Source organism: Anastrepha ludens, chromosome 4 (assembly GCF_028408465.1).
Source record: "Anastrepha ludens isolate Willacy chromosome 4, idAnaLude1.1, whole genome shotgun sequence".
NCBI lineage: Eukaryota > Metazoa > Arthropoda > Insecta > Diptera > Tephritidae > Anastrepha > Anastrepha ludens.
This window is the reverse complement of record NC_071500.1, coordinates 130752847-130765287: the sequence shown is the minus strand read 5'-3', so window position 1 is coordinate 130765287 and position 12441 is coordinate 130752847. Positions and strand designations below refer to the sequence as shown.

Genomic DNA, 12441 nt, shown 5'->3' with positions numbered 1-12441 from the left:
CGCCAGCAAAGAGATGGGAAATTCTTTTTAGAAAAGATACGTGTATATATGTACCTACATAAATATGTATGTATGCAAAGGAAATTTGAAGAAAACCGGCGAAGTTTCAAAAAGTTAACTGGTCAAGTTTTCAATGTAACGGGTGGGCCGTATAGCGTTTGCTTTTTGAACCACCTATTTTTTTGAGAATGGTAACACAAATGACATGTCAAATGTGTTCATAATTTACTTAAAGGTTTGACATTTACGAAATGGGACGCTATACGCTTGAACAAAATTGGGAAATATTGAAAACCTATTTCCAAAATGGTAAGTCTTCTTCTTCTTTTCTGATTTTCACATCGGTGGCTACGTCAATAAGCAAAATTGTCGGATTTGGGGCACAGAAAATCCATACGTTACTGTAGAGAAGCAAATGCATCCACAACGAGTCACTGTTTGATGCGGTTTTTGGTCTGGCGGCATCATCGGACCATTTTTTTCGAAAATGAGCGAGAAGCCGCGGTTACAATAAATGGCAAGCGTTACCGTGACATGCTCAACGAGTTGTTTCCAAAAATTGAAGAGGATGACATGGACGGCATTTGGTTTCAACAGGACGGTGCAACTTGTCACACTGCCAAAGTTACACTCGAACTTTTGGCTACCGTTTTTGAAAACCATATAATCAGCCGAAATTCCGATATCAATTGGCCCCCTCGAAGCTGTGATTTCAGCCCGTTGGACTTTTTTTGTGGAGAGCCGTTAAGGACAAATGCTATGCGAACCATCCAGACTCGATTGATGCTTTAAAACACGAAACCGAAGTTGCCATTCATGAAATTGGAGCCCAAACAATCGAAAATGTGCTTAAAAATTGGGTTGATCGAATAGCCTACTGTAAAGCCAGTCGTGGCAGTCATTTGAACGATATTATTTTTCATTCATAAATGACAATGTTCAGTCTTTAAAATAAAAAAAAGTTTGAAAAAATATTGATTAGTTTTTTTTATAGCCGATTCAAAAAACAAATTTTACATGGCCCACCTATACTTAAATAATCACACAGATATACTTTCAAAAGCATTCCAGTTTTTCCGTGCCATTTGAACTAGAATGAATTTCGGTTTTAAATAATAATAATTTCAAATGACATGAATTGCTACTTTGTAAATCTATCGTATTAAAATTATTGAAATCGAATTAATCGGCTCACTTGAAATGCAATAAAAAATGGTTACATTTTGTGAAAAATACGAATAAAAAGTCTTCGGAAATGGGCATACTGAGTAACCACATCATCTGCCTTTTACAGTCTTCATTGAATTTCGTTAGTTGCTGCACCGTTGATGAAGGAGCAAATAAAACTGGTAAAAAATGTGTTAAAAGAGATGAATTTTCGATTATCTAGCAGAAAGGGCAAAACGAAGTAAAAAAATCTTATTAAATGTGCGCTCACCAAATCATATTCAACAGGTAGTTACATCAGCGCAAAAATAGCAATTGAAAGTTTTTTGTTTTTTGTTTTCTTTTTGAGATAGTTTAAAATTTTTTTTATTTTTTATGTATTCAATGTCATTGCTGACATATGTATGAGTGGATCATAATTTCGAGTAAATGGCTGTCACCTCTTCGATGTAGATATCGCAACTTAGTGTATTGGATGACATATCCGCATAAATAGGTCTCAATTTCGAAGAAATGTGGGCCGAAATTCACATTAATAGAGGCATCTGATAAGCTTCCTGCCGAATTTGACAGCTTTACAAATTTGTAGCTTTATAAAGGTGGTTCATCAAAGTTAAATTTTGAGCAGCTATTGATAACATCTTTGATTTAGAATTTGCAATAAAGTATTTTCTACTATTTTGAAAATGATTAATATTCTCTTCTAAGATAAAAAAGCTGCCGGAGCCGAACGGTTAGTGCGTGACTATCGTTCAGGAGTGCATAGGCTCGAAGTTTCGTGCGTTCTTACGGCGGTCGCCACTCAGCAGACAACAGCAAACCTCCGCCACAAATAGAAGGGGAAACTCAGCCAAACACCCAAAAAGCGTGTAAGTGCCAACTATATATACACATATAAGTATAGGATCAAAAATATACTCGCGCATAAACGCATTTAATAAAAGAAGGTATATATAATAAATGTATTTGTATTGAAAATTAAATTCGTCTATTGATTTTCGTGTTCATTTGTCATTTAATATTTTACTAGCAAAAGCACAGACTTAACAAACAGACAACACTTGCTAGGATCTTACCCCTGCTACATCCCGCCTTACCATTTAAATATTCTATTATTATTGATTGATATGGTTAACGGTCTGCTATATGTAGTGTGCGTGCTTTGCGTTTTTTCACATTTTCATTCTGCAGTGCCTGATTTCATGTATTGCCTTATAAATAAACAGTGTGAGCTTTAACCCAACAAAAATCGATGAAAGGTTATTACAACTCTCCCACACTTTATTTCTTTTTCGCTTCTCTTAATTTTCGATAAGCTTCTAAAATATTATGTGAAGCCTATAGATGTAGAAGCAAGGCGGGTACATGCGCAGCTGGTGGCACTTTTTATAACATACAATTTAAAATACCCCACTCAGTGAAACTCAGTGGTGCAGAGCAAAAATAAACATTGAACAAAAATAGCCAATAAAAAAAGTAGTGCTCATTGATACATACCTATGGTAAGCTTCGTCTAACGTTGGGCCAATAAGCCAATAAGTGATTTATTAAATTCAGATAAATTTCATTGCCAAGTGTCAGCTAAGTGATTTGGTACGTAGTGTCTATGTATCGGGGGGACGATAAGCGCAGAATAATGCGAAACGTCTAACACCCACCTCAGGATGGGGCAATCTCTTCACAGCTGTATAACCTGGAAGTCATTAGACTCTTTCAAAAACTTGAGTACAGTGGGGAAGATATAATTTCATACGCCGATGATATTATAATAGCAATCTCGGGAAAAAACCTTCCAACATTGTGTGCACTTCAACAAATATTTCCCAACAATTTGTCACTTTGGTGTAACAGTTGAGTGTTAGAAGTAGAAGAAAAAATTGATCTGATATTTTTTGCAGGAAATCTAAGATGCATGTTCTTAAACAAATGTCCCTGGCGGGAAAACCCCATAGAGTAACGGACAGGGCTAAACTAAAGCAATGATGGCGTTGTGCTCCTACAGCTGGTCAAATATACAGGGTGGGCCATATAGCGTTTGCTTCACTGCGTTTGAACCACCTATTTTTATGAGAATGGTAACACAAATGACATGTCAAATGTGTTCATAATTTACTTAAAGGTTTGACATTTACGAAATGGGACGCTATACGCTTGAACAAAATTGGGAAATATTGAAAACCTATTTCCAAAGTGGTTAGTCTTCTTCTTCTTTTCTGATTTTCCCATCGGTGTCTACGTCAATAAGCAAAATTGTCGGATTTTGGGCACAGAAAATCCACACGTTACTGTAGAGAAGCAAATGCATCCACAACGATTCACTGTTTCGTGCGGTTTTTGGTCTGGTTTGGTCTGGCGAAAATGAGCGAGAAGCCGCGGTTACAGTAAATGGCGGGTGTTACCGTGACATGCTCAACGAGTTGTTTCCAAAAATTGAAGAGAATGACATGGACGACATTTGGTTTCAACAGGACGGTGCAACTTGTTACACTGCCAAAGTTACACTCGAAATTTGGCTACCGTTTTTGAAAACCATATAATCAGCCGAAATTCCGATATCAATTGGCCGCCTCGGAGCTGTGATTTCAGCCCGTTGGACTATTTTTTGTGGGGAGCCGTTAAGGACAAATGCTATGCGAACCATCCAGAGACGATTGATGCTTTAAAACACGAAATCGAAGTTGCCATTCGTGAAATTGGAGCCCAAACAATCGAAAATGTGCGAGACTAAACCTCTTTCCAGTAGATCTGCAGGCAAATTATATCGCTAGCAGGCCGGAAATAAGATTGAACGCATTAAGATCCTAACTGGTATTTCGGAGCTTCTAGGACTGGTGGACTATGCGATTCCGCCTACATGTGCCATTACAACGGTCATAAACGTCGTGCATTAAGGGCTGATTGAAAGCACGAGGATAAGGTGAGCGGAGGTGTATATTTCAGCATCTGGGGATCTCCTTCAGCTTTCAGCTTCTTGACTACTGCAGTATTTTTCAGATTGAGATGATATCTACATTTTCATTGATAGCCAAGCAGTGATATTTCCACCACACGACAGGCCACAACCAGAAGGAACCTACAGGCAATGGCATACCCTTACAGACATTCACGCTAGTTATTTTTGAGGAAATTGTAAGAACAGCAAACGAAAAAGGCGTAGCAAGCCGACCTGCCGAATGGTCCGCCAATTGTGGCCGACTTATAAGTTTAAACGCACAGAGCTTCTGCTAAGCCAATTTAAGCATAACACTAGCACACTAGCACTAACGAGGCATTGTCTAATAGGTAGACACGCCCGGAGGATGGGCATTCAGAATTCATGGTTACGTATACGCTGTCCAGTGGGGCATGATTATTTTTTACGACATCAAATAGATTTTTGGTGCAGGTAACTTAAAATCTGTGTAACTTTTCTTTCTGCCAAACAACAAATAAAACAATCCACATGAACGACTGCATCCTAAAGAGGTGCAGACCTCATTACGTTTCATGTCATTTACCATTTCCTTTTTATTTTACCTCTTGCTTAATTCTCTTGCAGTGGCGAAGTATTGTTATTTTATTGTAGGCTATTGCTGCAATCCAGCACTTGCAACAAGAAAATGAAATTGTCAAAACAAGCCGAGCACTTCTATTGTTGTTTTCTTCTGTTGTTGGCAGTAGCTGATCTATTTGTTATTTTCACGTGCTCTTATATATACATAAATGACTACTCATTTCTTTGTCATCTTATGAGTTTTTGAAGTGAAAACTTCTTTAGAATCGTTGGGAGTGATTTGAGAAAAAGTGAAACGAAAAAAGCGACACTCTTGGCTACGAATATTACATATACACGTAGCGACGAACTAAATAACTTTTAGGCCAGCGCCGACAGCATGGCGCGATAGCCGAGCGGCTAGCAATGTGAGCTTCCGATTCAAAATCCTTGGTTCGAATCACAAGAAAAAAATTTTTTTTATACAGTTATTTTATTTTTTTATTTTATGATATGTTTATGAGGAGCTTTTTTTCATGGCAGAAATACACTCGGTGTTTTGCCATTGCCTGCTGAGGGGTGAGCGCTATTAGAAAAATAGTTTTCCTTAATTTTGGTGTTTTCACCGAGATTCGAACTGACGTTCTCTCTGTGAATTCTGAATAGTAGTCACGCACCAACCCATTCGGCTACGGCGTTTGTTTAATTTTACTGATGCAAAAATGAGGAAAAATATATGAATAAAGTTTGCTTACTGTTTACACATTTTCCAAAGGTGACGGAGAACCAAAAAAAAAAGTCGATTTTCAAACAAATACGAGTGCATATGTGTAATTGTGTTAGAGTTTCGGTCACGCCCCAGCAAAACCTGCGTGCATATGTGTTTGTAACATTCAAAAAAATGTAATTGTGTTAGAGTTTCGGTCACGCAGGTTTTGCTGGGGACGCTCATAATAGCAACCGCGTGTATATTTTTATATTCGTAAATATTTTCATTTTTAAATATTTACCGCAATTATGCCGAAAAATAATGCAGAAAAGTGTCGTGAATATCGACAGAAAAAAAAATCAATAAATAGCATCACGGAATTCATTCACGAAAATTTAATAAAGTATACACCAGAAGTATCGCGGATACTTAGAAAAGATTACAATAAAGTTCCAATGATTTTAAGTGGCGATTTTAACGTAAATTTTGCATTGGACACAGCGGTTCCTTTAATTGACGTTCTCAATACAACATTCAATTTAAAAATGTGTAACAATCGCACTGAATCGACAACACGATCAAAAACAACCATTGACGCGGTATTTCAAAGACATGTTGACAACATCGAAACCAAAGCATTTGTATCATATTTTAGCTATCATAAGCCACTCGTATCATTTGTTGAAATTGAAAACATTGAGGATGAATAATAATAAAATGAAGAAAATAAAATATGAACTTTATAGCAATATTATAATGAACCTATAATTATCTTGCTACTAATGCTGCTTTCGTCTTATTCTCTCTCAGTTTGTTTTACGGAAGGTTTCACTTCTATCGCGTCTAACCGTTAGACTGGTGTTTTTTTTTTTTTGAAAATACCTGCCTCTTTTAAGATTCTTTTACTTGATTTCTAAATTTTTTATTTTTTTTATTTAACAGAATATTAGAAATTTTTATATTGCCCAAAAAAATTACTGTGAATATTAACCTAATTCTCTTTTTACATGATTTTGATTTAACACAATTTAGAAAACAAAATCTTTTTTTACACAAATTGTTTTGTTTTAACACGATCTTTAATATTTGATGAATTTTTCTTTTATCTTATAGAGCAAATACTCGTGAGTGAGATCTTTCGACGCATGTACGAAGCGTTTTTGTAAATTAGTCTCAGGAAAAGTCTGTGAGACTCGGTAGATTTTGCTCTCGCCGTTTAATAATTTATTTCATTAAGATGTGTAAGTACGACATAAATTCTGAAGTGAATTCTACAAAGAATTTTTTTATATTGTTTTCACCTAATTCTCTATTTACACGAATTTTTCGGGAACATATCGTGTAAAAAGAGAATTAGGTGTACTTACATTTATACTCACATTTTTGTTGTTAAATTTTCCATATCATCGTTTCTGCTGACAGATAATACATTTTCGTGCTGGCTAACTTTTTTTCAGTACAAAATGAGGTTATTCTTGCTAGAAAAAAACCCCCTTAGAAAAAAGTGCACTTTCAATTAAAGTTTTGTTAACTTCTCTGAAACGCATTTTACTCGTATGCTATGATATAGCAAACAAATTTTAGGTTTACAAATAAGTTGAGTTCACGTGTATCTTTTTAATGGGTCTAACATAATCCACAAGGCAATTCGAAGAAGAATATTTCGCATTTTTCGTAAACTTTGCCACAATTAACTTATGTCAGATTTACAATGGCTTGCCAAACGGTGAATATGATCAAGAGAGCACATTTATTTTACATACATTTGTATGATGCACCGTAGTAAATGAGCAAGCAAATGAAATTTCATTTTAATTGCGGAGTGGCTGCTCTAGGCAAATTTTACGCAAATCAATAACATCATCGTCAAGGTGCCATTATTATTCCATATTCCATTCTTTTATCATCAGGTTTTCCATACACATATTTATATGCAGATATATTGTATTTTAAAACAAATAGGAATTGAATTTGAATCAGGTTGCTATAAGAGAGGAATAAAAAGATTGCAACGCGCGGAACTAGTTCGGAATTACTCGTAAATAGATATTTGTAGTAAATGGCGCCAGGCGTAAAACGTCAGCAGCTTCGCCATATTTTGTGAATTCATTTTATGATGAATGAGTTGAGAAGTGATGAGTTCAGCGGTTTGAGATGCGAAGGCACTGCTGCTCCATCTCAACTTATTTAAAGCACATTTTGATTAGCCTTCGAGAGAATGTATTTGTACTGGTCTGTATTTATTTGGGAGAAAATTTAAACTATGCAATTACGTTTTGATTATTTCTAAGCACATTTTTTTCTCATTTTTAAATAATACTGGGTTGAAAATAGTGCACGTACTAGCAGAATTATATGCGTATTTATATGCACCATATACCTATGTATATGAGTACATACACATATACATACCTGCATTCCCTTATGCGCCCTATTCTAAAGAAACAGCAGGTACTAATCTAATATAAACTATGTTTGCATCATTGCTCAATTAGCATCGCTGTTAAAGGACTAAATTTTTTCATATACGAATACATGTGTGTATAAATTGTGTTTTGTGTTGGCGCGTACCGGATAGTGGAGCCACCTCCTACTGTTGTAAATCAAAATCTATGCAGATATGTTTCAACAATTAGTTTTTGTAGCAAAATCGCTTCGAAGCTTCTTGTATCTTAACGAGAAAATGATTAGACGGATGGTTTTCACATTTAACATCAACAGCAGTCATAGATAGAGTTGGGTTTCGGGAATTTCCCGACGGGAATTCTCGAGAAATTCTCGATATTTTTCCATCCCGAATCTCGAGAATTGAAATTTTTAGCATTTCGGGAAATCCCGAATCTCGAGAATGTTTCAAGATTTCTCGAGAAATCCATTTTTTTTTTAATTTTTGTTGTCAAATATTAAGAGAAAAAACAATTCTTTCAAAAGTAAAAGAATACACATACATATGATTAAAACCTGGAAACACCAAACTGTAACGGCCATTATGTTACAAGGAATCGCACACTACATACTGTTTCGCAGAATCACATACAATTCACACCATAGTTTCAATTGCTATGCGAAAAGCCACAACAGTATAACTGTTCCATTTGTTTTTTTTTTTTTTTTGTTTTAGGGTGACTACAGAGTAAATGCTAGATGCGTTGCTATGCTATGTCGAGGGAAAGCACTGTAACATCAAGCTAATGAAGTTTAGTTGTATGTGTTTCTTATATGTAGCAGCAGTTAAGCAATTAGGAATGCTTTGAAAATAGTTAAGCACTTTCAATTTGTTCGCAGACTGCACAGACGACGTTTGTAAATTTATTTTTTGTAGTGAGCGGGTGCATTTCATTTTGTGGTACCTGATTAAGTATAAATTATACACCGTATAATAAAATATTTTGTGGTCCAAATATTACTTATTTTTAAGTTTTGAATCGACGTATCGTTGACTGTGAGTACCGGTTAGTTACTTCCTTTAAAAAACAAAATTTAAAACAAATTTTGAATTTTTAGCATTAAAAATCATGAGTTCAGAATACGAATACGACCAAGTGTGGCAGCTTTTCAAGCGATTTGACGACGAAGCAACATGTTTGAAATGCAATAAAATCATTAAATGCAAGTCATCGTCAACATCTGGACTTCACCGTCACATGGAGAGGATACACAACATGAAGCGAAGGGAACATGAGGCTCCAAAAGAACAGCCACCAGCCAAGAAGACCCGAACTCTTCACAACTTTTTCAATACTTCTTCCTCGCCTGAATCGCTTGAACAAATTGTTGCAAAATTGGCAGCAAAAAATGGAGTTCCAATAAACGCGATAACAAAAAGTGAGTTCATTCGTAATAGTATCAGCCGCTTAGGATTTCATCTTCCAAAGTGTCACAAAGCTGTTCTGGGTTTGGTTATGAAGTACTGCACGAAAATAAAAAGCGATTTGAAGATCAAAATTGAAAATTTTAAATCTGTACAGCGTAAGTTCAGCTTGAGCATCGACGAGTGGACAAGCGTGCGAAACCGACGTTACATGAACATCCATATATATTATGACGATGGACAATCTGACAACCTTGGCCTGGTTCGCATTCAGGAATCATGTCCCGCTGAAAAAGTATATGAGCTCGTAAATGCAAAGCTTTCAGCTGGCAACCAACAACGTCGATGAAGAAGATATGGCGAAACAGCTTGAAAAATACGTTCAGCAATGCTCAAAACCGAAAGCAGACATTGCGCAACATGCGGCGAACCAGATGTTTTCGTCGCTTAGAAACGAGCTAAAACTATATGAAAAAACTGGAGAGAAAACACAAAATGTTGAAAGACTGATCGGGGCTTTTAACACTGTTAAGCCAACATCGACTCAAAATGAGAGGAATTTTTCTACAGCGGGTCCAAAAAGCGTATGCGATTGTCAGACGAAGCCATTGACAGTCTGTGTTTTTTAAAACACCATTTTGGGAAATAATGTTTACAATCACTTTTTCCCCCTATTTTAATAAGTATAATCTTGAATTATTTTTGTTTTGAATTTTTTTGTAATTATTTTTGTTTCACTTTTTTGTTTGCAATAATTGAAATAGTAATATTTTCAAATATTTTTTTATGTATATTAGTTTATACTTTAATAAAAATAAATAAAAATAATATTTTATGAAATTCATTGCTCTTACACTGGTTTTAGATTTTTTTTTTTAATTTTTTGGAATTTTTCCCGAATTTTCGAGAATTCTCGAGAAATCTCAAAAATTATTTTCGGGAAATCCCGCATCTCGAGAATTGAAATTTTCGTTATTTCGGGAAATCCCGATTCTCGAGATTGGGATTTTCTCGGGAAATACCCAACTCTAGTCATAGACATTCAGTATGGTACATTTTTCACTCCTCCCGGTGTATTTTTGCCATGAAAAAGCTCCCCATAAAAAATATTTGCCGTTCGCAGTCGGCTTTAAATTGTAGATCACCCAATACAGAGTGTGAGCGCCAATTTCCCCAAGTATGAGGCTTTTAGTGCTGAAATATGTTGTATTGATTGAAAGTAGTTACAATGCATGAATCTAAAATCAACCGAACTGCGCCGAAAGCCATTTAAATCCATGATACTTCCATGCTGGTTCGATTGTTAAATTTGTTCTAATAAAAATTGCATTTGACTTACTTACTTTCACTAAATTCAAACAAACTTAAGGCATTGAATACTTTTTAGTTGGCAACCCTTAACCTAACCGAAAGTGAATCCATCAGTGAATTTTTTGTGTGAAAAATTACCTGAGTATAAAGTGGTAAAAAAAATATAAATTTGTGCAAACCCGATTAAAGAAAATTTTCTTAATCGGTAGTGTATAAAATAGCATACAAATAGTGAGCAATAAACGTAAATTTTCCTGATTAAAAATTGGCGCTCAGAGCTTGAGCAAAGTGGAAAAACGAACCCAGCCAGCTGCAATAAGCTCGGCCTAAAAATATGCAAGCTTTTCGTGCCTCTGCATAAATTAAATTTACTCAGTGTTGCCAACTGACATTTCTTAAAAAAAAATGAGCGTGAATAACGCTCAAACTCTAAGGCGAGAGCCTCAAACAAAAACAAAAGTGAATAATGCATATTTCACATATTCACACGCACCAAGCCACACCCAAGGTAACAGTTGCCTTAAGGCGCCTGATAGAGATATCAATACCAATACTCCCTGGGGTACCCAGTGCGCGTCACCATCAACTCCAATTCTCCCGCACATATCAAAAACATCAACCGGTATATCCTCCTCCACTTTGTTAATAATGCCAAGCCACCAGGTCGCTCTCTCCACTCTTCCTCTCACAATGACATCAACAACCAACACAACAACAACGGCAAACACAGCAGCTACAACATCAGTATGTTCCTTGGCACATCTGATTAGCTCTTCGGCAGTAACTTCAAAAACTTCCACAACATCGCAAGTACAAAATATTTACACCATTAGCCCCAAAGAACCAAATAAGCAAGAAAACCTAAAACGACACCGTGACGGACAGTCCCCAAACAACTCAAACGAACAGATGAACAGTAATAAAAAACATAAAAACAAACCTCAAAACACTGTACAAAAGACACTCAAAGAGTACTGGCTGGACAAGCCTAATTCAAGCAACCGTTTTGAGTTGCTAGCACAAGAAACTGAAGCGAATGAACTACATACTGACAGTGGGACAGAACCGAAAACAAAACCACAAATCCAAACTTAAACCACCACCCATCTATGTGCAAAACGTTGAAAATGTACATGCATTAACAACAGCCCTTAAATCACTAACTGATACAAAATACGAACTTAAAGCACTCTCAACAAATGAAGTTAAAATCCAACCACAAGAAAGCATTCACTACACAAACATTCTAAATCAATTAAAAGATAAAGAAAAAAAATTCTACACATTTAGACCTAAAGACCAACGAGGATTCAAAGTAATACTTCGCAACGTTCATCATGCAACAGGTAAAAACGAAATCATAATGGAACTAGCAGAACTTGGTCATGAAGTGCTAAACATACACAACATTCAACGCGGTAACACAAAACAACCTCTCCCGCCCTTCGCTATAGAACTAAAACAGGAAGACAATAACAAAGAAATCTACAAAATAGTAACCCTTCTACACTGCAGAGTCACGTTTGAGCCACCTCACCAAAAGCAGACAATCCCCCAATGCACAAACTGCCAAAAATATGGCCACACGAAGAATTATTGCACAAAAGATCCAGTATGTGTAAAATGTACTGGTAAACATAACACCCTTAACTGCAAAATTCATCACTCCTCCAGCAAAAATGAAATTAAATGTGCCCTATGCGGCAAAAATCACACCGCAAATTATAAAGGATGCATGGTCTACAAAGCCCTACAAATACAAAAATTCCCCTCCGTCCGTAAAAAAGAACTACCAGCAACGCCAACGCCACCCACAGATCAGTATCAGAACTCTGGCACAAATAAACAAATAACCCCAGGAATATCGTACGCAGAAGCACTTACCAAAAATATGCCCTCATCAACGAGCCATAAACAGCATTCTCCCACAACTAACACTTACCCGATGCAACAACAAGACGACTTACAAGA

The 12441-nt window shown here is 36.2% G+C and overlaps 1 protein-coding gene across 4 annotated transcripts in view; it reads right to left on the bottom strand.

The window, feature by feature from the left end:
• LOC128861231 (adenylate cyclase type 2) overlaps positions 1-12441 on the bottom strand; it is a 79521-nt gene that overhangs the window by 34128 nt on the left and 32952 nt on the right. The gene's annotated exons all lie outside the window — the stretch shown is intronic.